The 25858-nt window shown below is 41.3% G+C and overlaps 1 long non-coding RNA gene across 1 annotated transcript in view; it reads left to right on the top strand.

Moving 5' to 3' along the window:
* Window positions 1-23244, top strand: part of LOC132818846 (uncharacterized) — a 118872-nt gene extending 95628 nt beyond the window's left edge. The window contains exon 3 of the long non-coding RNA XR_009645029.1: window positions 23199-23244. This is a non-coding gene — a long non-coding RNA (uncharacterized LOC132818846). The remainder of the gene's footprint in view (window positions 1-23198) is intronic.
* The last annotated feature ends 2614 nt before the right edge of the window (window positions 23245-25858 follow it).

The following is a 25858-nucleotide window of genomic DNA, read 5'->3' as shown; positions in this document are numbered from 1 at the left end:
CAGATCCTGTCTTGCAGCATCATATTTACCCTTCCCCCAATTGTAAAACCTACCCTGTTGCATGCACCTATCTCTCTCCATAACCAAGGTGAAAGTCACAGAATTGTGGTCACCATCACCAAAATACTCACCCACTAACAAGCCCATCACTTGTCCTGGTTGGTTACCAAGTACCAAATCCAATATGGCCTCCCCTCTGGTTGGACAATCTACATACTGAATTAGAAAAGCTTCCTGGACACACTGCACAAACACCGCTCCATCCAATCTACTTGATCTAAAGAGTTTCCAATGGGAAGTTGAAATTGCCCATGACTACTACCCTGTGGCTTCTGCACCTTTCCAAAATCTGTTTCCCAATCTGTTTCTCCACATCTCTGCTGCTACTGGGGGGGCCTATAGTAAACACCCAACAAGGTGACTGCTCCTTTCCTATTTCTGACTTCAGCCCATAATACCTCCAAAGGCAGATCCCCCTTGAACTGCCTTTCTGCAGCCGTTATACCATTTCTAATTAGCACTGCCACCCCCCCCCCTCCTTTTTTTAACACCTCCTCCAATCTTACTGAAACATCTGTAACCAGGAACCTCCGACAACCATTCCTGTCTCTCTTCTATCCACACTTTTGTGATGGCCACAACATCATAGTCCCAAGTACCGATCCACACCTTAAGTTCACCCACCTTATTTCTGATACTCCTTGCGTTAAAGTATACACACTTGAGCCCATCTCTGTGTCCGCAAGTATTCCCTGTCAGTGCTACCTTCTCCACAGCCTCCCTACATTCTTGGACATCCTGAAAAACAGCTAACCTACTTGCTGGACTCCAAGTCCGGATCCCATCCCCCTGCCAAATTAGTTTAACCCCACCTGAAAAGTGCTAGCAAACCTATCTCCCAGGAAATTGGTGCCCTTCTGGTTCAGGTGCAACCTGTCCTGCTTGTACAGGTCCTACCTTCCCCAGAATGCAGTCCAATTGTCCAAATACCTGAAGCCCTCCCTCCTACACCATCCTTGCAGCCTCTCAACTGCACTCTCTCCCTATTCCTTGGCTCACTGTCACGTGGCACCGGCAACAACCCAGAGATGATGACTCTGTCTGTCCTAGCTTTTAGCTTCCAGCCTAACTCCCTGAGTTCCTGAATGACCTCCCCATCCCTCTTCCTACCTATGCTGTTGGTACCAATGTGCACCACGACTTCTGGCTGCACACCCTCCCCCTTAAGGATTCTGAAGACATAGTCCATGACGTCTTGGACTCTGGCAAATGGGAGGCAACAAACCAACTGAGAGTCTCGCCCATGTCCACACAACTGCCCGTCTGTCCCTCTAACTATAGAGTCTCCTATAACTAGCGCTCTCCTCCTCTCCCCTTTCCCTTCTGGGTCTCGGGTTCCTTCTCCATTCAAACTTCTTACCTTCCCAGAAGCCTCTGTTGACGACTTCCGGTTCCTGCTCCTAGTTGAAAAAAAACACAGACTGTGAAAAGAAAAAAAGTTAATTTAAACTGGTCTCCGCTCACCTTCTGGCTCCCCTCTCTGTGCGTCCACTGTAGCACTGAGCTGAGGTGCAAAGATCTCAGGCACTGGCTGGAAATCAAGATGATAGAAAATCTGATCAATGTTGCTCCAATAAATATGGTAACTGGTTCCCCTTGAACCTTTAACCTCTTTGATCTTGGTTTCTACTGTCCTCTATAGCTGATATCTGTTGGCTGCTGTTTAAGTTAGTTTGCCAGTTTTCTGTTCAGCCTGATTTCTCTGGCTGTGGGTCAATTTAAAATGTTCAATTTTGGGCATATGGTTCCTTGACCACAATCTCCACTAGTTGGAATCAGGCCTGGTATGTAGAAAGATGGCTGTGGCTGTTGGAGATCAATCATTTCAGCTTCAGGATGGTGTCATAGTGCCAACTATCTTCAGCTGCTTAATTAATGAGCGTCCACCCATCATAGATCAGAGATGGTGATATTTTGTGATGATTGAATAATGTTTGATACTGTTTATAACTTCTCACGCTTTGAAGAAGTTATGTCCAAATGTTGTTGACAATATTCAAGTTCTGGTTCATAGGTAGCAAGTATCATCTGCACCATAAATATGCCAGGTACTGACCATCTCCAAAATGAGAGAATCTGCCCATCATCTTTTGATGTTCAATGGCATTATAATCACTAAATCCACCAGTATGAACATCCTGGGGGTTATCATTGATCAGAAATTAATTTAAACCAGCCATATAAATGGTATGGCTAAAAGAGCAGGCCAGATGTGGGAAGCCCTGCAATGAGAATCCTCCATCCGTCTCTTCGAAACCTGTCCACCATCTACATGATATAAATCAGGAGAGTGATGGAATAACGCCATTTACCTCATTGGGTGCAGCTCCATTAAAACCCAAGCAGCTTGAAGCCATCTAGGACAAAACAGTCTGTTTGATTGGCTATATGTCTAACACCTTCAACATTCTTTCCCTCTACCACTGAAACATAGGGGCAGCAGTGTATACCACATACAAAATACATAGCAACTCACCAAGTCTCCTTTGACAGCACCTTCTAAATCTGTGACCTCTACTATTCAAAGGACAGATGCAACATATATAGTGGAATACCACCAACCATCAACCCCACACCGTCCACTACCTACCTGCCCCCATCCTCTCACATGCCAGTCCAAATTAGTAATATATCAGTGCACAATACTGTTGATAGGTCAAAGTCCTGGAACTCCTTCTCCATCAGCAAGAAGCAACTTACCCTCACCTTGTCAACAGCAAATAGGGATGGGCAATAAATGCTGGCCTCAGAGTGATTCCCAAATCCTGTGAATTCATAAAAAAAAGTCAAACTGGCTGTCCATTGTGCACGTTTTTTAAGGAAGTAGTTCATGCAACCAGAAACCAAGTATGCAGGTTATAACTGTGGAGCCTTGTTTGGGGTTGAGGTTTTGATAGCTTCCAATATCCTTGTTCCACAATGATTGTGGTAAAGGCAGGGAACTTCTGGATTCATTCTTTCTCATCTCCTTTAGCTGCCTGGTTTCCTGAGGCTTTCAAAAACCAGCTAATCATGGTTAAAAATCAAGTCACTAACTATTAGAGGGAAAATACTTAAATGTAAAACCTTCCTCTTGTGATTATATTGCTCAACTGCCCTCTCACTTCCTCTGCATTAGAATGGGAAGTGGGTAGGCTCAAGATATGTTGGACTTGTATTTTGATTTTCTGGCAATGTAATCTCCCAATTAAATCAAACCCACCTCTGACTGCAGATTAAAATTCCCCAATGATTGTGAGGTCAAAGCTAATACATTACTCAGTTAACAGAAATATATGGAAATTTTCCAGCTCAGCCATCCAATGGTAATATATGTTTTATTTTTTAAATATTGCAATCTATATTTTGAAAACAGATATTTGCGTTTTAAGGAATAAAGCAAAAAGTAGAGAAATGATCTAGCTAAAGAAATATCTTCATATATTTTAAAAATATTGTGTTTTCATCATTTTTCTTAATTACTGAATTCAGATTTAATGCAAGCAAAAATATTTGGAAACTTCTTTTTGTGTGATGGTATTCATTTCATGTTGTGTTTCTTTTGCTGGATTGGCTTTAATACGAAACTCATTAATTTTAGCATTTGAGTACCTTTTCCCTACTTCCCCCATTTCCAACATACCAGGCCTTTTCATTATACTGGCTGCTCCCACACAATACCCACTGTCAGACACTAATTGTCCCCATTAGCAGCGATTCATTTCTTGATGAAGGGCTCCTGCCCAAAATGTCGATTTTCCTGCTCCTCAGATGCTGCCTGACCTGCTGTGCTTTTCCAGCACCACTCTAATCTTGACTCTGATCTCCAGCATCTGCAGTCCTCACTTTCGCCGAGCTATTCATTTCCCCAGACTGACATTTAACCACTCCATTGTCTGTCCAACTGCTTTTCTCCCTCTTTGGATTCAATCTCATTTACTCTAACCCCCATCTCCCCCACCCTATCTTCTATTTAAAATCCATCCTTTTACTAGCTACCATCAATTCTGAAAGAGGGTCACTGAACCTAAAACATCAACTCTGATTTCTCTCCACAGTTACTGCCAGACCTGCTGAGATTTTCCATCAATTTCTGTTTTTCTTTCAGATTTCCAACATCGACAGTTCTTTCGATTTTTTTTTTGACTGGTCTAGATTGTTTGATTTTGATCGCTGTTACAATGAAGCAGCTATGACGACTTTCATTCCTGGGGTAATTTTCCAATCAACAAGATTTCAACGTTTTTACTTTTCAAAGAAAAACTATTTGCTGAGCTGAGATCTAGGGGTGTGATCTGTAAGCTCTCCAGCACATTCAGAGAAAAATAGAGAACATTGAACTGCATAGAATTCAATACCTAGGTCTCTGCATAAGGATCAAATAGCAGAGCAAAGAGCTGTCTAAAATCAATTGTTTGCTACTGGGATGGGTCGATAAATGATGTACCACAGCATTTTCAACAACAACTTGTGATAAATTTGATCATCATCTGTGAGAATTCACAACCAAGTAGTCTATTCACTTAGATATCAGATCTTGTAAAGATGTATCTGATTTTGACATGAATTGATTGCATTTTGTGTGATTTAAAACAATTATAACTGCAAGAAAATAAATGCTAATTGCTGGTCTCAAGTCTGATGATGTAACAATTTTCAATGAAAGTAAACTGATGCATAGATAAATGTTTAGATATAGCAAAAATATATTGGCGCTGCAATTTGAAATGCATTGGTGAGTGTACTTTTCTTTTATTCTTTCAGGTAAAAATTTAAGAAAACCTGGGTTATTTTTCCAAAGCTGTATCATGCTGTCTTGATGCCTTGAATTGTTACATGTCTGACAATGATTTGGAGATGCCAGTGTTGGACGGGGGAGGACAAAGTTAAAAATTACACAACACCAGGATATTGTTCAACAGGTGTATTTGGAAGCTTGTGTTTCCAAATAAACCTGTTGGACTATTACCTGGTGTTGTGGGATTTTTAGTCGCATCTGACAATAGAAGTTTTCACTGGCTTGATGGATTAAAGGGCCTGCTCCTAATCAGGAGGCCCGCAGTTCAAATCTCAGTGTTGTCTTTTGTGACTCATTACTCATTTGGTTTACAATGCAGAATGATTCCAATAATGTGGCTACATTTCTTGCACCGCTGGAGGTTACCATGAAAGCCGTGCTCTCTCAATCTTGCTCCTCACCTAAAGGGGTGGTGACCTGTGGGTTAAGTACAACATCAGTTGTCTTGCTGCAATGAAACAACAACCTTTGAAACAGTAAGTACTCTCATTTCGGAGAAAGTGAGGACTGCAAATGCTGGCAATCAGAGCCGAAAAGTGTGGTGCTGGAAAAGCACAGCAGGTCAGGCAGCATCTGAGGAGCAGGAGAATCGATGTTTCAGGCAGAAGCCTTCATCAGGAGTGTGGGGGTGGAAAGGGGCTGAGAGATACTCTCACTTATACAGGCTCAACAAAAACAAGCTCATTGATAAGTTTAATATTTCAATTCTAGCATGTGTTGACAATAAAAATATTCATTACTTTCAGCAAATATAAAGGGCAACTTGTGCACATATAGAATTACTAAAATTGAAAACTTCTCAGAAGAAACTTCATGGAAGGATAATCAGCCTTAAATGGGCCTTGATCTAAAGAAGGAGATATTATATTGATTGACCAAACCTTTGACTAAAATGTATTTTTTTGAACCCTAGCCAGTACCAGCCATGACCCTCTGAAGTGGGATAAATCTAAGTCCAGAGAGGAAGTCAAAGAGGCTATAATTGGAAGAATAGAAACTGCAGGACAGTGGTAATTTCTGCATGTGATGGATACGTGCCCTTGTCATTTTCCCACCTTCCAACCTGATCTACCTAATGTCTTATACTCAGCACAATTATTTGTTTTAATTGAAAACAGAGTTACATTGTATGGTCATTATCCTCAGAATTCAAACTTATGAGAGCTAGACTTTCACAAATGAGATAGAAAGCTCCACAAATGATTGGAAACGTTCTGCCCCAGAGGCAGTTCAGTGGTGGTCATGTAAGTGGAAAAATTCTGAGGTTGAATAGTGGGTTGGTCTGCCTGAGGATTCAGCTTGGTTTTATAACAGGCTGTTAGGCAGACTAGCACTCATTCCCCATTTCTCACTTCCTTCTTATGCCCTCTTCTTGCTACTTCACATTGCCATGTCTTCCTGTGCAAGCTCATATCACATGCTACCTCAGACACTCAATATCAATGGCATAATTACTGACTTGGTATTCATTATGTAGTGGTATGGTCATGGGTTTGGAAACTACTGTCCAATGAGCCTTGGTGAATTCTACAGTACATCTTACAGAAATGACACACAGCTGCTACTGAAATTCAGTGATGGAAGAGTTAATATTTTTGGATGCATTGCCAGACATGCAGGCTGCTTTGTCTCGGATGGTACTGAATTTATTAAGTATTGTTTAAGCTGCACCCATCCTGGCAAGTGGGAGGTATTTCATCACGCTCCTGAATTGTGCCTTGTCGGTGGTGAACAGGCTTTGGGGAGTTAGAAGGTGAGTTCTTTGGAGTATTTTGGCCTCTGACTTAGTCTTGAAGCCACAGTGCTGACATGGCTAGTCCAGTTCAGTTTCTGTTCAATGGTAACCTCCAGGGTGTTGTTAGTATGGGATTCAGGGATAACAATGCCAATGGATATCATGAGGCGGTGTTAGATTATTTCTTTTTGGAGATGGTCATTGCCCAGCATTTGAGTAGTGCAAATTTTACTCATCACTTCTAAGCCCTAACCTGGGTATTGTCCCGATGAAAAATAAAGAACAAAGAACAATACAGCATAGGAACAGGCCCTGTAGCTCATCAAGCCAATGGCAGCACATGACACCTTTCTAAACTAAAATCCCTTTGCCTGGAGCCCTGCCTACTCATTTATCTGTCAAGATGCCTCTTAAACATTGCTATTGTATCTACTTCTACCACCTCTTCTGGCAGTACATTCGAAGCATTTACCATCCTTTGTGTAAAGAACTTGCCTCTCACATCTCCTTTAAAGTCTTTCCTTTTTGCCTTAAAACAATGTCCACTATTAATTGAATTAGTGCTGGATTTAGGTATACACTGCTTCAGTATCTGAGGAATTATGAATGGTACTGAGTATTGTGCAATCATTGGGTGAACATCCCCCTTCTGAACTTATGATGGAGGAAAGGTCATTGATAAAGTGACTGGCCTGGGGAATTCCTGCAGAGATGTCCTGGAGCTGAGATGACAGACATCCAACAACCACAACCATCTTCCACAACCAGTGGAGGGATTTTTCTCTCATTTTTTGTTTATTCCAGTTTTAATAGGGCTCCTTGCTGCCACACTCAGTCAAATGCAGACTTAATGTCAAGGGCTGTCAATCTTACTTCATCTCTGTCATTAAGCCTTTTTGTCTATGTTTGGAACCCAATCTGAAAAGGTAGTGTTTGCTAATGCTGTTGATGAGGCTTTCCATCACTTTACTGATGATTGTGATAAGACTGATGGTGAATAATTAACTGGGTTGGATTTGTCCTGATTTTTGTGTACAAAACATACATCGGCAATGTTCCTCATTGGATAGATACCAGTGTTGTAGCTGTACTAAAAGACCTTGGTAAGGGTTCAGTAAATCTGGAGCACAAGTCTTCAATACCATTGCTAAAATCATGGAAGGCAAATGCAAAGATGGCATTTATTTTGAGAGGACAGCACGGTGGCACAGTGGTTAGCACTGCTGCCTCACAGCGCCAGAGACCCGGGTTCAATACCCATCTCAGGCGACTGACTGTGTGGAGTTTGCACATTCTCCTCATGTCTGCGTGGGTTTCTTCCGGGTGCTCCGGTTTCCTCCCACAGTCCAAAGATGTGCAGGTCAGGTGAATTGGCCCTGCTAAATTGCCCCTAGTGTTAGGTGTAGGGGTCTGGGTGGGTTGCGCTTCGGCGGGTCGGTGTGGACTTGGGCCGAAGGGCCTGTTTCAACACTGTAAGTAATCTAATCTAATCTAAGGACTTGAATATAAAAGCAGGGATGTATTTCTGAGACATGATAAAGTTCTGAACGGAGCACTGTGCGCAGTTTTGGGCCCCATCTCTCAGGAATGGTATACTAGCCCTGGAGCATGTTCAGAAGAAGTTCATGAGAATGGTCCCAAGAATGAAAAGCTGAACATAAGAGAAACGTTTGCCGACTCTGGGTCTATACTCAATGGAGTTTAGAAAGAGGTGGGGGGATCTAATTGAAACATACAGAATACTGAATAGCTTGGATACAGCAAATGTTAGGAGAGACTAGGACCCGAGGGTACAACCTTACAGTGTAGGGAAAGCCTTTTAGAACGGAGATAAGGAGAATCTTCCTCAGCCAAAGAATGATGAATTTATGGAATTCATTGCCACAGAAAGCTGTGGAGGCCAGGTCACTGAGCATATTTAAGACTGAGATAGGCAGGTTCTTGAGTTTCAAGGGGATCAAAGGTTACAGGGAGACAGCGGGAAAATGGTGGTGAGAAACTTATCAGCCATGATTGAATGGCAGAGCCAACTCGATGGGCTGAATGGACTAATTTCTCTTCCTGTGTCCCATGGTCTTATAGTTTTATCTTGTCAGAACCCATAACCTTTGCAATATCCAGCGTCTTCAATTATTTGTTGATATCGTGTGAGTGAATCGAATTGTCTGAAGACTGGCATCTCTAACGCTGAAGACCTTTGGAGGAGGCTGAATTGGATCATCCACTTGGCACATCAGGCTGAAAATTGTTGTAGGTGCTTTAATCATCCTTTCTTCACCGAGGTGCTGACTTCCCCATTATTAAAGATGTGGAAGTTTGTGAAGACTCTCCTCCAGTAGTGTTTAATTGTTCACTACCATTCATGACTAGATGTGGCAGGACTGCAGAGCTTAGATCTGATCTGACTATCATTTGCTGCTTATCCTGTTTGGCCTGCAAGAAGTTCTGTTTTATAGCTTAATCAGGTTGACACTTCATTTTCACATATACCTGGTGCTGCTACTGACATACCCTCCTGTACCCTCCATTGTTCCAGATTAATCCCCTGGTTTGACAAAAACAACAGAGTCAGAGGTATGCTCGACCATGAGATTGAAGATTGTGTTTGAGTATAATTTTATTGCCGTTGATGTCTCACAGTATCTCTTGAATTGCTAGATCTGTTAAAGTCTATCCCAATCAGTATTGTGATAATGTCAGACTTCATATGGGGGGTATCCTCAATATGAAGATGGGACTTTGTCTTCACAGGACTGTGGTGGTCATTCTGACTGATACTGAAATGGGCAAACACATCTGCGGCAGGTAGATAAATAAGGATGAGGTCAAGTAGATCTTTCTATCTTTGGTTCCCTCATCACCTGCTGCAGGTACAGTCTCGCAGCAATGTCCTTTAGAATCTAACCAGCTCAATCAGTAATGCTGCGGCCACGCCACTCTTGGTGGTGGCCATTGAAACTCCCCACCCAGAGTGCATTCGGCATCCTTACTATACTCAGTGCTTCCTCCAAGTGCTGTTCAACAGTGGAGAAGCATTGATTCTTCAATTGAGAGAGGACAGTACAAGGCACTTGGCAGGAGGTTTCCTTTCCCATGTTTGAGATCTGGAGTTAGTCTGTTGAGAACTCTCAGGACAATTGCTTACCACCTCTGTCTGTGGATCCACCTCAGCGGTGTCTGTTCTGATAATTGTATAGGACATACTCAAGAATGGTTATTGTCTTGACTGAGATGTCTGCACAGATATGATTCAATGAGTATGATTGTCAGAGTGCTGCTTGACTAGTCTGTGAGATAGCTCCCCCAACTTTGGCACACTATGTTGGTGAGGAGGACCTTCAGAGGAGATAGGACTATGTTCGTTGTTTTCATTCCTGGTGCAATATCCAATGCCATCCATCCAGTTCATTCTTTCTTTCTTTTCTAGTAGTTGATACAAGCGAATGACTAGCTAGGACATTTCAGAAGGTAATTAAGAATTAACCATATTGCTGTGGGCCTAGAGTCACACATAGCCAACAGCTGCCTTCCTAAAAGACGTTAGTGAACCAAATAGGTTTTACTGATAGTCGACAGTTGTTTTATAGTCATTGCTAGACTTTTGATTCAAGATTTTTATTGAATTCAAATTTCCCTGTCTACTGTACTGCTATTCATACCTCATTTCCCCAGATCATTAATTCTGATTTCTCCTCATTGATTATGTCAGACATTCTGCATTTTTGCAGCAACTTCTGTTTTTGTTTCTTTTATCCATGTTTGGACCAAAGTTATAATGATGTTAGGAAATGTGTAGCCCTGATAGAAACCAAATTGATCACCAGTGAACAAATTATTCCATTGTAAGTGCATTGACAGCAATGCTGACAATCCCTTGCATCACTTTAGAGCTGGAATTGTCCTGATTTCTATGGCCTAACATGGTTGGGCGATGTTCTACATTGGTTGAGTAGATATCAGTGTTGTAGCTGTACTGGAATGGGTGGCTAGGGATGTTGCTAGTTAAAAACTAGTGGAACACTACTGGTCTTCAGTACTATTGCCTGAATTTGTCAGGGTCCACAGCCTTTTGAGTATTCAGTGACTTCAGAAATTTCTCGATACTGCATGGAGTGAATCATTTGGTTGAAAGCTGTCATCTGTGATGCTGGGAACTTCAGGAACAGGATGAAATGCGTCATCAACTTGATACTTCTCATTATAGATAAAAACAAATGATTCAGCCTTATCTTTTGCATTGATGTCCTGGGCTTTATATCATTACAAATGAGGATATTTGTGGTGCCTCCTCCTTCCGTGAGTTGTTTAGATGTCTGTCATAATTCATGACTGGCAGGATTGCAGAGCTTAGATCTGACCCAAGGGTTGTGGAGTCACTTAGCCCTGTTTATAGCATCACTTTTTAAAAAAATTTTCATGGGGTGTGGGTCTTGCTGTCTGGACTAAGATTTATTGCCTTTTCCTAATTGCCCAGAGGGCAGTTAAGAGCCAACTTCAGTGCTATGGGTCTGGAATCATAACTAGGCCAAATTAGGTAAGGATGACAGAATTGTTACTTCCTGCAGAGCATTAGTGAAGTAGACGATATTTTTACAACTGAGCATTTACATGGTCTGAACTAATGACGATGGAAACATGGGGTATACACCAGGCCATGGGGTTATAGATGTTGCAATTTGAATACAATTCTGATACACCAGATGCCCTATAGCATCTGGCAGATGCCCATTTTGAGCTGGTAACTCTGTTTGAAGTCTACTCTATTTTGCACAGTGTTAGTATCGAGCAACAGATTGGAGGACATCCTCAATGTGAAGAAAGTCCCATAAGAACTGTACTACAGACATACTTAATGATATAGTCAAAGATGGGCCCATCTGTGATAGATAAATTGGAGAGGATGAGGTCAGGTTGGTTTTTTCATGTTAAACATGGAGGAATATTGATTCTTCTTCCAGGGGAGGGAGTGGGGAGGCGATAATCAACAGAAAGGTTTCTTGTCCATCCAAGACTTCAGCAGGAAGCTGTGTGTAGTTTACACTTCTAGTTGAGGATTACCGGACGAGTGAAATCTGGGTGAACCCACTGCCTCCCCTACAGAAAGACTAGTTGTAGCTGTAGCTTTTCTAGCCTTCAGCTTTGACTGCTTTACTGTTACAGAGGCCAGTCCTGGAAACTCTTAGCTCCACCTCCACCTCTGAAGAGGAAGCCACTGAATCCTCAGAGCATGCAAGGGCAAAGCTTTCACCTGCTCAGGGACTGTCACTTCGCTGGTTACGCTTTCTGGATTTGGCTTGAGAACACTATCCCAAACACAATCGCGAACACAATAAGAGAGTAGACAGCTGCTCAGTCACAGGCAGAAGACATTCTCAGCCATTACTGACCTTGTCAAAATGCTTAGGCTGGCACAGGGCTCTAAGAAATGCTTCGTAAACTGGATCGAAGCCTGGAGCAGACAACACTATCAGTATTGTCATGATTCTGGCATGTGTGTGTCTGTTTTCTCTCCTTGGTGACTGCAGTGGAGACCCAGGTCCAGCACACTATGTTTGCTGATATGTGCATAGACCTGAACACCATCAGTTTAGATATGAGAGCTCAACATCAATGACAACTTGAGAGGGGGGATGAGGGCCACATTTGACCACACTCCAGCTGGCCCTTCCTCTTAGGCAGACTGAGTGGTGCCAACAAGCACCTAAAAGAAGAAGTAATGACACACCAACACCCCAGCAGCTTATTCCAAGGTCAGTTCAGAGGAGACCGGCAGCTCTAGCTCCCCCTGTCACTGATCTGAAAGCCTACAGCAGTTCAAGCTTACAAAAGAGGGTTGGTCTGGATATGGGCAGGACACTCTCAGCAGGCCTGGATGCATTACATCCAAAGGTATGAGGAACAAACCATTCAAGTCTTCCAGGCCAAAAGGGCCATTATAGAGTAGGCTGGGGAAGCTGGGACTGCACTTAAATGTAGTGGGAAGTAAGGAAGACAACTTACTGAGGCCACATAGGTAGCAAAAGTGCAACATCATTGTAAATAATTTGCCTTTGTTATATGTTCACTTGCGTTATTAAAATGTCTGCTTCGGTATAATTTTCATTGTCAGACCTGGTTATGCCACACTGATGTGAGAGTTGAGCTGTCTCTTTCAGTGTCCCAATCATGAAGGAAATTGTAATCACTCATCCCTTACAATTAACTGACTCCTTGACTGCAGAAAGCCTCAGACGTCAAAGATCATTGAATTAAAATGTTGTTGACAGCAGCCAAAGCATTGCACTTTAATGTGGACAGCACTGAGGTAAAGCAATGTAGAGGGATTATGCTAAGCATGTCTTGTACACATCTTCCACACTTACCAGTACTTTGTCAGTAGAAGTAGGTGATCAGTGATGATTCTACACATCTTTGCAGAAAAAGGTTTATTCTGTATATCAGTTTTGCAAGAAAGCACACTGCCAATTAAAGTTGGGAGATATACAATGGGCAGCTCACCTGTCCACTCTCCCTCAGTGCAGTGGGCTGTTGACAGAAGCTGCAAAAACCTTGCCTCTTGCAGGTTCAACTGTGTCCTAGAGGCTGCTCAAGCACTTCAGAACAACTTTGCAGTTTACAATCATTCTGAAACATTGAAGGAATACTGAGGATGGATGGGTCCAATGTGGATTCCTCAGGATTTCTATCAAGCTTCTGCTTCGCATGAAAGACTTCACTGCACAACACTTGAATATGATATCCTGATGTACACTTTAAGAGCTACCTAACCTTGGAACCGTATGATGTTAGTGTAGTCTGTCATTGCTGCTTTCATCTAGATGGTCAGAGGGACAGATACATTAAAGTAGAATCACTTAAAGGTATCAAGTGCACATGGATAATAAGATATTTATTCAGCAAAACAAATAGTAAAGACTGCAAAAATAACAAGGTTCACAAGTTGTTTGCACTAAGCAGGGTCTGGTTGTTATCTTGCTAATGGAAAGCTAAACAATTAAATGAAGTCCAGCTTCAAAACTTGTTTCCTTACAGTTAGCCCCGATGATGCATGGCTCTGTCATGCTCCCCTGATCTCCTGGTGAATATTCTGATCTACAATGTTGTCTTGAACCTGCGAAGACTGTTAGTATTAAGACTGCACCCAGAGCCTTGTCTCTTGACTGACATGTTGTCTTCAGTTCCTTTTAGTGTACAGATACAGTTCTGAGTCTATAAGCAATTGCATGGTAGTACCAAACTTAAACATTGGCAAAAGAAGACGAGATGTCAAAGCTTTTCATCTTTTTGATGGACTCATCAGAACTAGAACACAAGAAACAGATTTGAAGAAAATCTTCTTCTCATGTTATGTAGTGTCCCTTTTTAAAGTCTATTTCTTGCATCCTAATTCTGCAGAGTGCACCGCAAAAAGCTTTGACATCTTGTCTCTTTTTAGTAATGTTTAGGTTCTGAGTCTATTAGCCCCAGCTGATCGCAATTATAGTTATTTCTTGAACCACAATCATGTTTTCATTTTTTTTGCAGATTTCAAAAAAGAAAGAGACTGCCTTGGAGTCAACCATTAGCAGACATCTTTCAAAGTCTAAGATGTTAAAGAGTCAGATTAGCTGACACCTGTCATCTGTTACCACATCTCACAAGGGCATTTTAATCAACCTGACTGTCTTAGTTCATGGATAAACACACAGTATTCATTCAGTTAGCGTCAAATACAGGGAGCTATTAAATACTTCGTGAACATTCCATCGTATTATGAAGACTATTGAAATCCCCAAAAGTTTAAAAACATATCCTGTCAGGTAGTGATCATTTCAGACACATGCTATTCTTTGAATTCACAGTGTTGCATTATTTTACCATATTTTTATTATCAGTTTCCATGGATTATTGTTTCATATTTAATTTCACTAGTTGTATTCAGGTAATTTGTAAAATTTGCTCTGTGTTTTATTGATATAAATTCTATTTTATTCATAACTTTTATGCTAAAAACAATTTCCATTAAGCACATAAATGCTGAATTTTGGTATCTTAATAATTTGGATATTAACACAGAAAGCTTATTTAAATCCATAAGGTGAAAATTCACTGCATCAACAGTCTTGTTAGTGAAGAATCATTACAGATTTCCAATGTCATAAACTATTTTGAACCTTCAACCAAAATCATGTTTATAAAATAGATGTGCAATATTTTGTATTTAATCTAAAATGTATTTTAAAAGAAAGAATTTTAAGTCAAGAAACAACTTGAACTTTTAATTGTTACTATTTCTAATGGAAATATATATGTCTACATAAACAGACTGTACAGATAAAAACTATGTGAAAACTCTCAGTGCTTCCAAATTTGTGAATCCATTGATTTAGTGTATTAAGTTGAAGGTATATGACTTTAATAGTTTTAAGATTGGACCATTGAAAGTTAACCAAAAGCATTCTGCAACCTTGAACAAACATTACAGTTACATTTTAACTTTGAGATTGTGATGAATGTTGACAGTATTGCTAAATTCTGAAGTCTAGTCAAGTAGCAAGAAGATGCTTGAACAGGGACCGTCACACGAGCTCAGCATGATGCCCAGTCGTCACCTCACATCGCACATTATTGAATGAATCTTCCTTGACTGTGAGCAATTTTTGCACTTTGCAATGTATTGATGCGTGCCATGGCCGTGTCATTGATTTGAACCTAATCCATGTGTCGCCCAGTTATTGTGTTGCCATGATTCATTTAAAAAGCAAACGTTTTTTATTACAGTTGGCTGGCTTTCACGATAGGGTGGGCAGACTATATGGCAGATATTTCCCCTGTGCAGTTTTACTCATTGCTAGAAGGAAAATGAGTGAAAACATTAGTCTTTGGTGCAAGTCTTAGTTTTGACAGTTTTAGCTAGAGGGTTTGGATTCTTGATCCATTTACTGCTTCCTGTCCAAGATCTAGTTGGTGCATTATTTTCCATGTCTCTTTCAATTTACAGAGATCTATATGATGTCCATTGAGAAAAACAGAATATATCAAGCCCTTTTAGCAAGAAGAAAATGAATTGAGGCTAGGATTCTCTCATTGTGCTCTGTTGGTTTTTCTCCTCATTATATTTGATGCCTGCAGCCTGGCTAAGTTAAAGAAAGTGCTTTAGAAAGCTCAGATGGATTTTGTTTTGTGCAGACAGGATGATTCTGGGCATCAAAGGCAGCCCTTGTTGTTTGAGATGATGGAAGAATAAGCTTTGAATTACTGCAGGTCACAGCATTACATTTTTTATAAAAGTGATTGAAATTCCCAGTCAAGCACTGAAATGCAACACAGTGAAAAATGAAATGGAAATGGATTTAAGCAATTTATTTTTGTTGCTGATTTGTACCTATAAATCAAGATATCAATTCCAACTAGGTTGTGCATTAGGATACCTTGGCTGTGATTTTTAAACTTCTTCAGTCTATTTGTAACTGTGCGAGATATTTCTTCTCACTGCTGTTGGTATTAATGGGAGGTCTGTGCCTGTTGCAGTGGAATATTCCAGTCGCATCTGCACTGATCAGTCGTACATCATGCAGGAGTTGGACCACATAAATTTAGGGCAGGTTCCCTCCAAATCAGGCTGTGATATTTTCCTATAAATTTCCCCCAAAATGTAGCTATTACAGAAAACATAGAACGACACTTTCTAAATTGTACAGGTAAGGTGAAGATGTTGGCCTATGAATTTCTGATTTCAATAAGGAGTCATCAAGAAAGGAATCAAAACAAAAAAATCGAAAACATAAATTTTGCCAAAGTTTTATATTATGAATAGGAATCTCAGCAGTGTTATAGTGCAGAAGGAAGCCATTCAGCCCATTGGTCAGCTCCAGCTGATGAATATTTTAACTTAGGGCCACTTTCCTGTCCTTTTCCTGTAACCCTCCACATTGTTTCTATTTGACTAATCATTTGAATGCCCTTCTGAATGCTTCAAATGAACCTGCTTCCATCACATCCCATGCAGTACATTTCAGACCTTAACCATTTGCTACATGGACACATTGCCTCTCATCTCATATTTTTTCACTGGCCCCAAAATGTTAACTCTGATTTCTCTCCGTAGATGCTGCCAGACCTGCTGAGTTTTTCCAGTAATTTCTGTTTTTGTTCCTGATTCTCAGCATCCGCTGTCCTTTTCATTTTCTATCTTCCCACATCCATTTTAAGATTAGTTTTCATTCCTTCTAAGAACTAAAATGTATTGTTTTTGTAAAACAGTTCTCCTATAATGTGACGGTTGCGTTCTTGTGTAACCCTGCATTATAGAACAATCGTGCTTTAGAAACAGCACATTTAACTTGTTGGCAATGTAATCGCATTATTGCCAACACACATTTTAAAGGTCTTATGGTTTAGAAATAGTGTCCCCAATTTGTCAATTGTGTTGCAGTGAATTTGTGTTAATGAAATACGTGTTATAGTAGAATGACTTGTCATATTTTGAAATGGATTTTTTTAAAAAATAGAGCTTGACCTAAATGTTTTTAATGTATTTTGGAACAAAAATTTCAACCCATAGATTGTTTCCAATGTACAATGTGAATTTTATATCAGGAATTTATTGTTGAACTCAAAATTAGCATAACTTATTTGCTTTTATCAAGGAACTAGTTACATTTTGGTTGCACTGTATGTGTGTTCTCAAAGGTTGTAAGAAAATAACTCTCCAGAGGCCACTATCCTGTCACCAAGTCACTCTTTATTCACACATGGAGCGTGCTCACCATTGATCCTGCTTCCTCAGAGCCAGCTCTCAGAGTGACCAGAAACTCTGTAAGCCAGGGCTCCTTGATTGGACCAGGTTAACAGCCCCAATCAATGAGCTCATATTCTATGAGGTCCACTTGGCTAACCTTGTTACAATCTTTGCATCCATCCCCCTTTGAGTTCAAAGGCATACACCACTTCTTTTTTTTGTAGCTGCTCCTGGGGCATTTTAGCACCAGGCCAGGTTCCTTCCACTCTGCCTTTGATAATCACAGGCACTCACCTCTTGCGGCTGGACCGACTGGAAAAAGATCATCCTGTCCTTCAATTGGCAAAGGTGTCGAGGGAGTGATGCCTGTTGGGTCCATCTCAGATTCCAAGGTATCATCAATGCTCGATGGAGAGGGAGAACCCATGGGTTCTGGAATGATCAGAAAGGCTGTTGAGGATCAGGCACACTTTGATTCCACATCGTTTTGGTTTGCAGCTTTCTTATAGTCCACATGCTTGTTCAGGACTGTTGCACGTACCCAAACTTTATACATCATTGGATCACATCATGTGTCGATCATGCCTCTTACCCAGACAAGGCCATTCCCATGATCCCTACACCAAACCTCGTCTCCTGAGGTAACTGTCCCTGCCACTTAGTGGAGCCTTGTATTCGGTGTTGGTGTTCTTGATGCTGTTTCACCTCTCCTTACTCCACCAGCTCTGGGCAGATCAGATTTGACCGGGTGCAGAGTCTTCTCCTCATTAGCAACTTTGCTGGAGCTATCCCTGCATTTAGCTGAGGGGTGGTTCATTCATCAAATCGGGCCTGGGACAATTCGGTATATAGTGAAGCTGTGGACTATAAGCTTTAAGCCTGACATCAAAGGTGGGAATGCTGTCTCTGGAGCTATCCTTACATATCAATCCTAGGAATTATTCAAATTCCCAGCTGGTAAATGATGGCCTGTTACCTGTGAACCAATACTTGCAGGAGTCTGTGTATTACAAAAGCTAGGCACAATTTTTCTCTTGTCATCCCCATGTTTGATGAATGAACTCTGTGCACATCCAGGCATTTTTAGTGTGCATCCACAATGAATAAGAACATTGTGTCCATGAAAGGACCTGCATAGTCAACATGTAACCAATTCCAGGGTTTACCTGCCCGTTCCCATGAATGTGGGGAGCTGCTGGTGGCAATTTTTGCCCTTGCTGGCATTCTGGACAGTGCCCCACCAACACGGCTCTGTCTGCATTCAATCCTGGCCACCAAACATAACTTCACACTAACATCTTCATTTTGGAAACTCCTGGACGACCCTGGTGGAGCTCAGCCAGTATCTGGTGGCGATCCTTGCTCGGGACAATCATTCTTGCTCCCCATAATAATGTCATCCTCTACTGTGAGCTAGTCTGTCTGGGTCCAAAAAGGTTTGAGGTCGGGTTGTAATGGCCCATTGATTGCCCCCATCATCACCAGCTGTTTCAGTTTTGCCAGGACCAGATCTTTTTGCTCCAAAGTCTGACATTGCTGTGACTGGAAGTGTGTAAGAAAATTGAAAAATATTATGGACCGTTCCAGTGGTGGTACCTTTCACTGTTCCTTTAGCCATGCACAACTTTTAGATTCTGAAAGGGACTACTCTGAAGGTAAAAACATGATCAAAATCATTGCATAACTCTCTATTGTTTCAGCCTGATCAAGCATGTGCTGCAATGGCTGATTATAATCTGGTATTTCAACTAATTTATGTAAAAGAGTATGATATTTGGTCACTACATTAGTGTTCAAATCATGCCACTATTTTATGGGCATGTGTAATGGGAACAGGAGGAGGTCATTTAGCCCTCAAACTGGCTGCATATTTCTATAAGATCATGGCTGATCTGATTGTAGTTGAGAGTGTGGTGCTGGAAAAGCAAAGCTGTTCAGGCAGCATCCAAGGAGCAGGAGAATTGATGTTTCGAACATAAGCCCTTCATCAGGAATGAGGCTTATGGGCCAGGAGGGGGGTGGGGTTGGGGGAAATGTAGTTGAGAAAGTGATAGGTAGATGAAGGTGAGGGAGAAAGTGTTAGGTCAGAGAGGAGGGTAGAGTGGATAGATGGGAAAAGTGATAGACAGGTCAGGAAGGCGGTGTCGAGTTGGTGGCTTGGGACTGGGATAATGTTGGGGGAGGGAAAATGAGGAAACTGTTGAAAAGCACATTAATCCTGTGTGGTAGCAGTGTCCCAAGGCTAAATATGAGGCGTTCTTCCTTCAGGCGTCAGGTGGCAAGGGTTTAGCAATGAAGAAGGCCCAGGACCTGCATGTCCTTGGTGAGGTGGGGGGTGGGGGTGGGGGTGGGGGGTGCAGTGTTGAAGTATTCAGCGATGGGGTGGTGGGAATAATTGGTGTGGATGCCACAAAGCTGTTCTCTGAAACGATCCGCAAGTATGCGTCCTGTCTCCCCAGTGTAGAGGAGACCACATCAGGTGCAATGGATACAGTAAATGTGATTGATGTAGGTACAGGTAAATTTCTGTTGGATGTGGAAGGATCCTTTAGGGCCTTGGATAGAGGTGAGGGGAATCTCCCTCCTGACAATCTCATTTGTACCTACACAAATCTTGAAATCTTGGTGTGACATCTTGAAAAATGTCCATACTACAGAGGAGCAAGTGCTGTATACCATGAAACGCATAAAGTGGATAAATCCCCAGGACCTGATCGGGTGTACCCTAGAACTCTGTAGGAAGCTGGGGAAGTGATTGCTGGGCCTCTTACTGAGATATTTATATCATCCATAGTTACAGGTGAGGTGCAGGAAGACTGGAGATTGGCTAGCATGGTGCCACTGTTAAAGAAGGTTGGTAAGGACAAGCCAGGAAGCTATAGACCAGTGAGCCTGACGTCGGTGGAGGGCAAGATGTTGGATGGACTCCTGAGCGATGGGATGTACATGTATTTGGAAAGGCAAGGACTGATTAGGGATAGTCAACATGGCTTTGTGCATGGGAAATCATGTCTCACAAACCTGATTGAGTTTTTTTAAAGAAGTAACAAAGAGAATTGATGAGAGCAGAATGGTGGATGTGATCTATATGGACTTCAGTAAAGCATTCGACAAGGTTCCCATGGAAGACTGGTTAGCAAGGTTAGATTTCATGAAATACAGGGAGAACTAGCCATTTGGAGACAGAACTGGCTCAAAGGTAGAAGACAGGGGGTGGTGGTGGAAGGTTGTTTTTCAGACTGGAGGCCTGTGACCAATGGAGTGCCACAAGGATTGGTACTGGGTCCTCTACTTTTTGTCATTTACATAAATGATTTGGATGTGAGCATAAGAGGTACAGTTAGTAAGTTTGCAGATGACACCAAAATTGGAAGTGTAGTGGACAGCAAAGAGGGTTAGCTCAGATTACAACAGGATCTGGACCAGATGGGCCAATGGGATGAGAAGTGGCAGATGGATTTTAATTTAAATAAATGCGAGGTACTGCATTTTGGGAAAGCAAATCTTAGCAGGACTTACACACTTAATGGTAAGGTCTGAGGGAGTGTTGCTGACCAAAGAGATCTTGGAGTGCAGGTTTATAGCTCCTTGAAAGTGGAGTCTCAGGTAGATAGGATAGTGAAGAAGGTGTTTGGTATGCTTTCCTTTATTGGTCAGAGTATTGAGTACGGGAGTTGGGAGGTCATGTTGCGGCTGTACATGATATTGGTTTGGCCACTGTTGGAATTTTGCATGCAATTCTGGTCTCCTTCCTATCGGAAAGATCTTGTTTAAACCCGAAAGGGTTCAGAAAAGATTTACAAGAATGTTGCCAGGGTTGGAGGATTTGAACTATAGGGAGAAACTGAACAGGCCTGGGGCTGTTTTCCCTGGAGCATCGGAGGTTGAGGGGTGACGTTATTGAGGTTTACAAAATCATGAGGGTCATGGATAGGATAAATAGACAAAGTCTTTTCCCTGGGTTGGGGGAGTCCAGAACTAGAGGGCATAGGTTTTGGGTGAGTGGGGAAGGAGATAATAGACACATAAGGGGCAACTTTTCACACAGAGGGTGGTACGTGTATGGAATGAGCTGCTTGAGGAAGTAGTGGAGGCTAGTACAGTTGCAACATTTAAAAGGCATTGGGATGGTTATATGAATAGGAAGGGTTTAGTGGGACATGGGCCAGGTGCTGGAGGGTGGGACTAGATTGGGTTCGGATATCCAGTCTGCATAGACAAGTTAGACCGAAGGGTCTGTTTCCGTGCTGTATATCTCTATTACTCTCTGACTCTAAATTTTTCCACGAAGCCCACATTACAACCAAATTTTGTGGCTTTTTGGAGATGAGTCATCCCCATCCTCCATTTTAGAATGCAAAGCCTTTTCCAAGGATGCCGACCTTGAAGAAGTTATCCTCCTCTCTCTACAAAGATCTTAGTGAGCCCCTCTCTCACTGCACCCCTCCAGGTCATCTCCTCTGCCCTGAAACCCTTATAACGTGACACCTAGCGGAAGACTCTGATCTCCAGCATCTGCAGTCCTCACTTTCTCCTAGTTGATTACTACCTCCCTTTATTACTCAAGGCATTGAATTCAAGAACAGGAAGGTTATGACAGAATGTATCACATATTATTCAGGCCACAGTGTAGTACTAGTTACCACTCTGTAGGACATATGTGATTGCATTGGAGAGAATGCAGAAAAGATTCTCCAAATGTTGCCTCAGCTGGAGTAATTCAGTAATGAAGAAAGACTAGATAGGTTGTGGTCATTTTCCTTTGAGCAGACAAGGCTGAGGGCAGAGGAAGCAGGGATGTGATTGAAGCTTACAAAATTATAAGAGTTTTGAAAGCGTGGTTAGCAAGAAAGTTTCCCACTTAGTTGAGGGATCAGGAATTGTGTGCTTTGTTTAAGGTAAAGGGCTGAAGGTTTAGCGGGATTTTAAGAAAGATATTTTTCTCCTAAAAGGCAGTGGTTATCTTGTACTCACTGACTGAAAAAGTGGTATGGGGAGGAACTGTCAAAACATTTAAGAAGTATTTACATGATCACCAACACACATATGACCATGTGCTGGAAAATGGGATGAGAGTAGTGCTTGATGACTAGCATGGAGTAAAGGCTAAAGGGCCTGTTTCTGTACTGTGAAACTCTATGACTCTATAACTCAAAGAATTCAAAGAATCAGTTTGCACCTCTTTTAACTTACACATTATCTACGGTGTTTGCTTCTTAACATAGATGATGATAGTAAGCAATATTAACTCCCCTCCAGATCAGTGACCAAATAATTTTTGTTTAATTCCTGTTTTCTTGTTGCACCAAGATGCTTTGAAAATCACGTAGACAGTAGCCTTTACTAAAATGCTCACGTTAGCGCAGAAGCACACGAAAATGAGAATACTGTTAATCTAAAGAATGATTATACTAAAAAACATGTGAGATTGGAGAAGTAAACATTGCAATGCTGTAACTTCTGACCTCAGTTTTTTTTTGTGTACATTGATTAATTAATCATTCTGCCAATGAACTAACAAATATTGACCTTACACAGTTGAACAGCATTTATCTAAAAGTCAGTAATCCACATTGATTGCTTAATGGAACATCAGACCATCACAAATTTGACAGATTTATGTCGCTCAGCAAAGTCAATGTGGAATAGATATGCTGATCTCATTCACAGTATGCTGTGAACAAAATAGAGGTGAGACAATATGTTATGTATCAATGTCTTGTATTAATTATTCCCAGTATGGCACAATGCTGTTCTGTTAAATATCAGTTATTCCATATGGTTAACTTAATTAAATACCTAGAGTATAACTAAACCTGAACACAGTCTCATGAATATATCATTTGTATCTGAGTGATGTTTTCAGTCCAACCAAAGTGATAACTCACCTTCCTCCTCCTCTCCAGATATTTACATACACGTTGGAGTTGAGACTACAGCCAGGTCAGGAGGGAGAAAGTGAGGACTGCAGATGCTGGAGATCAGATTCGAGAATATGGTGCTGGAAAAATACAACAGGTCAGGCAGCATCTGAGGAAGCCTGTCCAAAGTGCATGGAGACTACATTCACTGCATTACTGTACTACTATCATCTACAGGTCTATTCACCTCCTTAAGAAACTCAATTAAACTCAGCAGATCTCCCCTGACAAATCCTTGCCCTGCCAAGTTGACATGACTTCAGTGCCCTATAACTGATGCTAGTTTCACTGGCCTAGCCAGTTCCATTGTTTAGTCTTACCACTCTTCTTAAATAAGTGTACCACATTAGCCATTCTCCAGTCTTCTGTCACCTCTTCGGTGTCCAGAGAGGATTTCAAAGTTAACATCAGGACCTTTGCAATCTGCTTGCTTGCCTCTCATAGCAACCTAGGGCACATCTCATCTTGGCTTGGGAACTTAGCTATTTCAAGCCCACGAAAACTGTGAGTACCTTCTCCCTGGTAATTGTAACTTTTTCAAGTATATCACAGTTCTCTTCCCTGATTGCAATACTTACCCTGTTCTTGTCTATCATGAAGATTGGTGTAAAGTATTCATTTAAAACCTTACCTCTGTTTTCTGGCACCACATAGTTTGCAGTTCGGTTACTCGATGCCACTCTTTCCTTGGTTATCCACTTGCTCCTGATCTACTCATTGATGGCCTTTTGATTTACATAGAATCAGAGAGACTTTCCAGTGTAGATAGAGGCTATTTGGCCCATCAGGTTACACTGATCCTCTGAAGAGCACCCATGTCTCCACCCTATTCCTGCCATTATGCAGTTACCATTGCTAACCCACCCAGCCTCTCACTGTTTTGATGTGGATTTCCATTCAAGGAGATGCTCCCAGCCTTTGGCCAGGTCCTGTCTTATCATACTGAAATGAACCTTAACTGAATTCAAAACCTATATTTCAAGTTCACCTCTGTCTTTTTTTTAATAACTATTTTAAATCTTCCTAAGTCATGGTCACTATCATAGAAATGCTTTCACACTGACTTTTACCATTTTCCTGGCTTTGTTCCCTGAAATTAGGCCCAGCACCATCCTCTCTCTTGTTGAACTTTCTACATTTTGGCTTAAAAAATTTCTCTTAAATACTTTATAAAAATTCCACTCACCCCTTAGTCTTTCACACTCAGTCTTTCTAGTTAACATGACAGAAGTTGAAATCCCCTACTATTATGATGCTATCAGTTTTGATATTCTCCGTAAGTTGCCTACATTTCTCCCCTTCTATCTCTCCCAGACCTTGAAAATCTATCATACACTCCCAACAATGTAATTGTTCCCTTTTTGTTTTTAAGTTAAAAGGCTTTTAAGACCTTTAAGAGCCTTGTAAGATATCATCCCTCCTTATTGCAGTAATTGACTCCTTGATTCATATTGCAATACTACCACTTCTTTTATACCCCTCCCGGGTCTCACCTAACAATTCTATGCACTGGAATATTGAGCTGGTAGTCCTGTTCCTTCATCAACCATATCTCCATGACAACAATGATATCATATCCCCATGTGTTAACCTACATCCTCGCCTCATCTGCCTTACTCACCCGGCACCTTACATTAAAATAAATGTCATCTAAACATCCCGAGTTTCCTTGTTTCTTATTTTGACTATCTATAACCTGCCTACCAGACTAATTTGACTTATCTTCTATATTGTATGGGCTCCTAGTTATCCTATTTCTTTTCAATAGGACTAAAAGGACTGAGGTCAGGTAAATTTCGTCAATTTAAGACTGAGAGGTGCGATGAGAGTGCTACTTTTATAGAATCTTCCAAAGGTAGATTTAAGACTATGAGAGTAGGAGGAGACCAGTCATTATTCAAAGTTGTTCTACAGCTATTACATCATGGCTGATCTGTATCTTTGTACCACCTACCACCTCCCTTCTATAATAGCCTTATCTGACAAAACATAAAAATCTCAGTTTTTACATTTTTTAAAACTTACACAGGCTCAAATATCTTTTAAAGGGGGAGAATTTGAGACTACCACTACTCTTTGCATGGAGAAATGCTTTCTGAGGCCATCCAGTCAGGGCTGGCTCTAATTTTAAGCTTATGTCCTGTTGTTCTGAGTCATTCCTGAACAAGAAGTAATTAATGTTGACACTACCAAATCCTTTAATGATCCTAAACACATCAATTAGATCACTCTTAATCTTTTGATCTCAAGGGAATGTATGCTTATCTCATGTGCAACATTATATCATAATTTAAACTGAAAGCACACAACTGGGCATAAGAAGTTAAAAAGTAGTAAGTGTTGGACAATCTCTGGTAGCATCTGGAGAAAGAAACAGTTAATATTTTCAGTCCAATGAGACTTGAAACATCACTTCTTTCTCTCTTCACAGGTGCTGCTGGAACTGCTGAAAGTTCTGAGGTCACAAATAAAATAAACTTTTGGTCCTTGTCCCAAGCATTTCCTGGTTGGGAATATTAGAAGATTGCAGCAAACTTAAGAATATGACAAGACAGGTGCCAACTTGGGTAAAGCAAGCCCTTCCCTAGCTTAAGAAGTGAATTGATCTCCAATGAATTGTGAATATGCACCAGTGATCTCTGCTT

This window comes from Hemiscyllium ocellatum, chromosome 1 (genome assembly GCF_020745735.1).
Source record: "Hemiscyllium ocellatum isolate sHemOce1 chromosome 1, sHemOce1.pat.X.cur, whole genome shotgun sequence".
In the NCBI taxonomy this organism is placed as follows: domain Eukaryota; kingdom Metazoa; phylum Chordata; class Chondrichthyes; order Orectolobiformes; family Hemiscylliidae; genus Hemiscyllium; species Hemiscyllium ocellatum.
The sequence above is the reverse complement of the archived record's forward strand: the minus strand, read 5'-3'. Positions and strand labels throughout refer to the sequence as shown.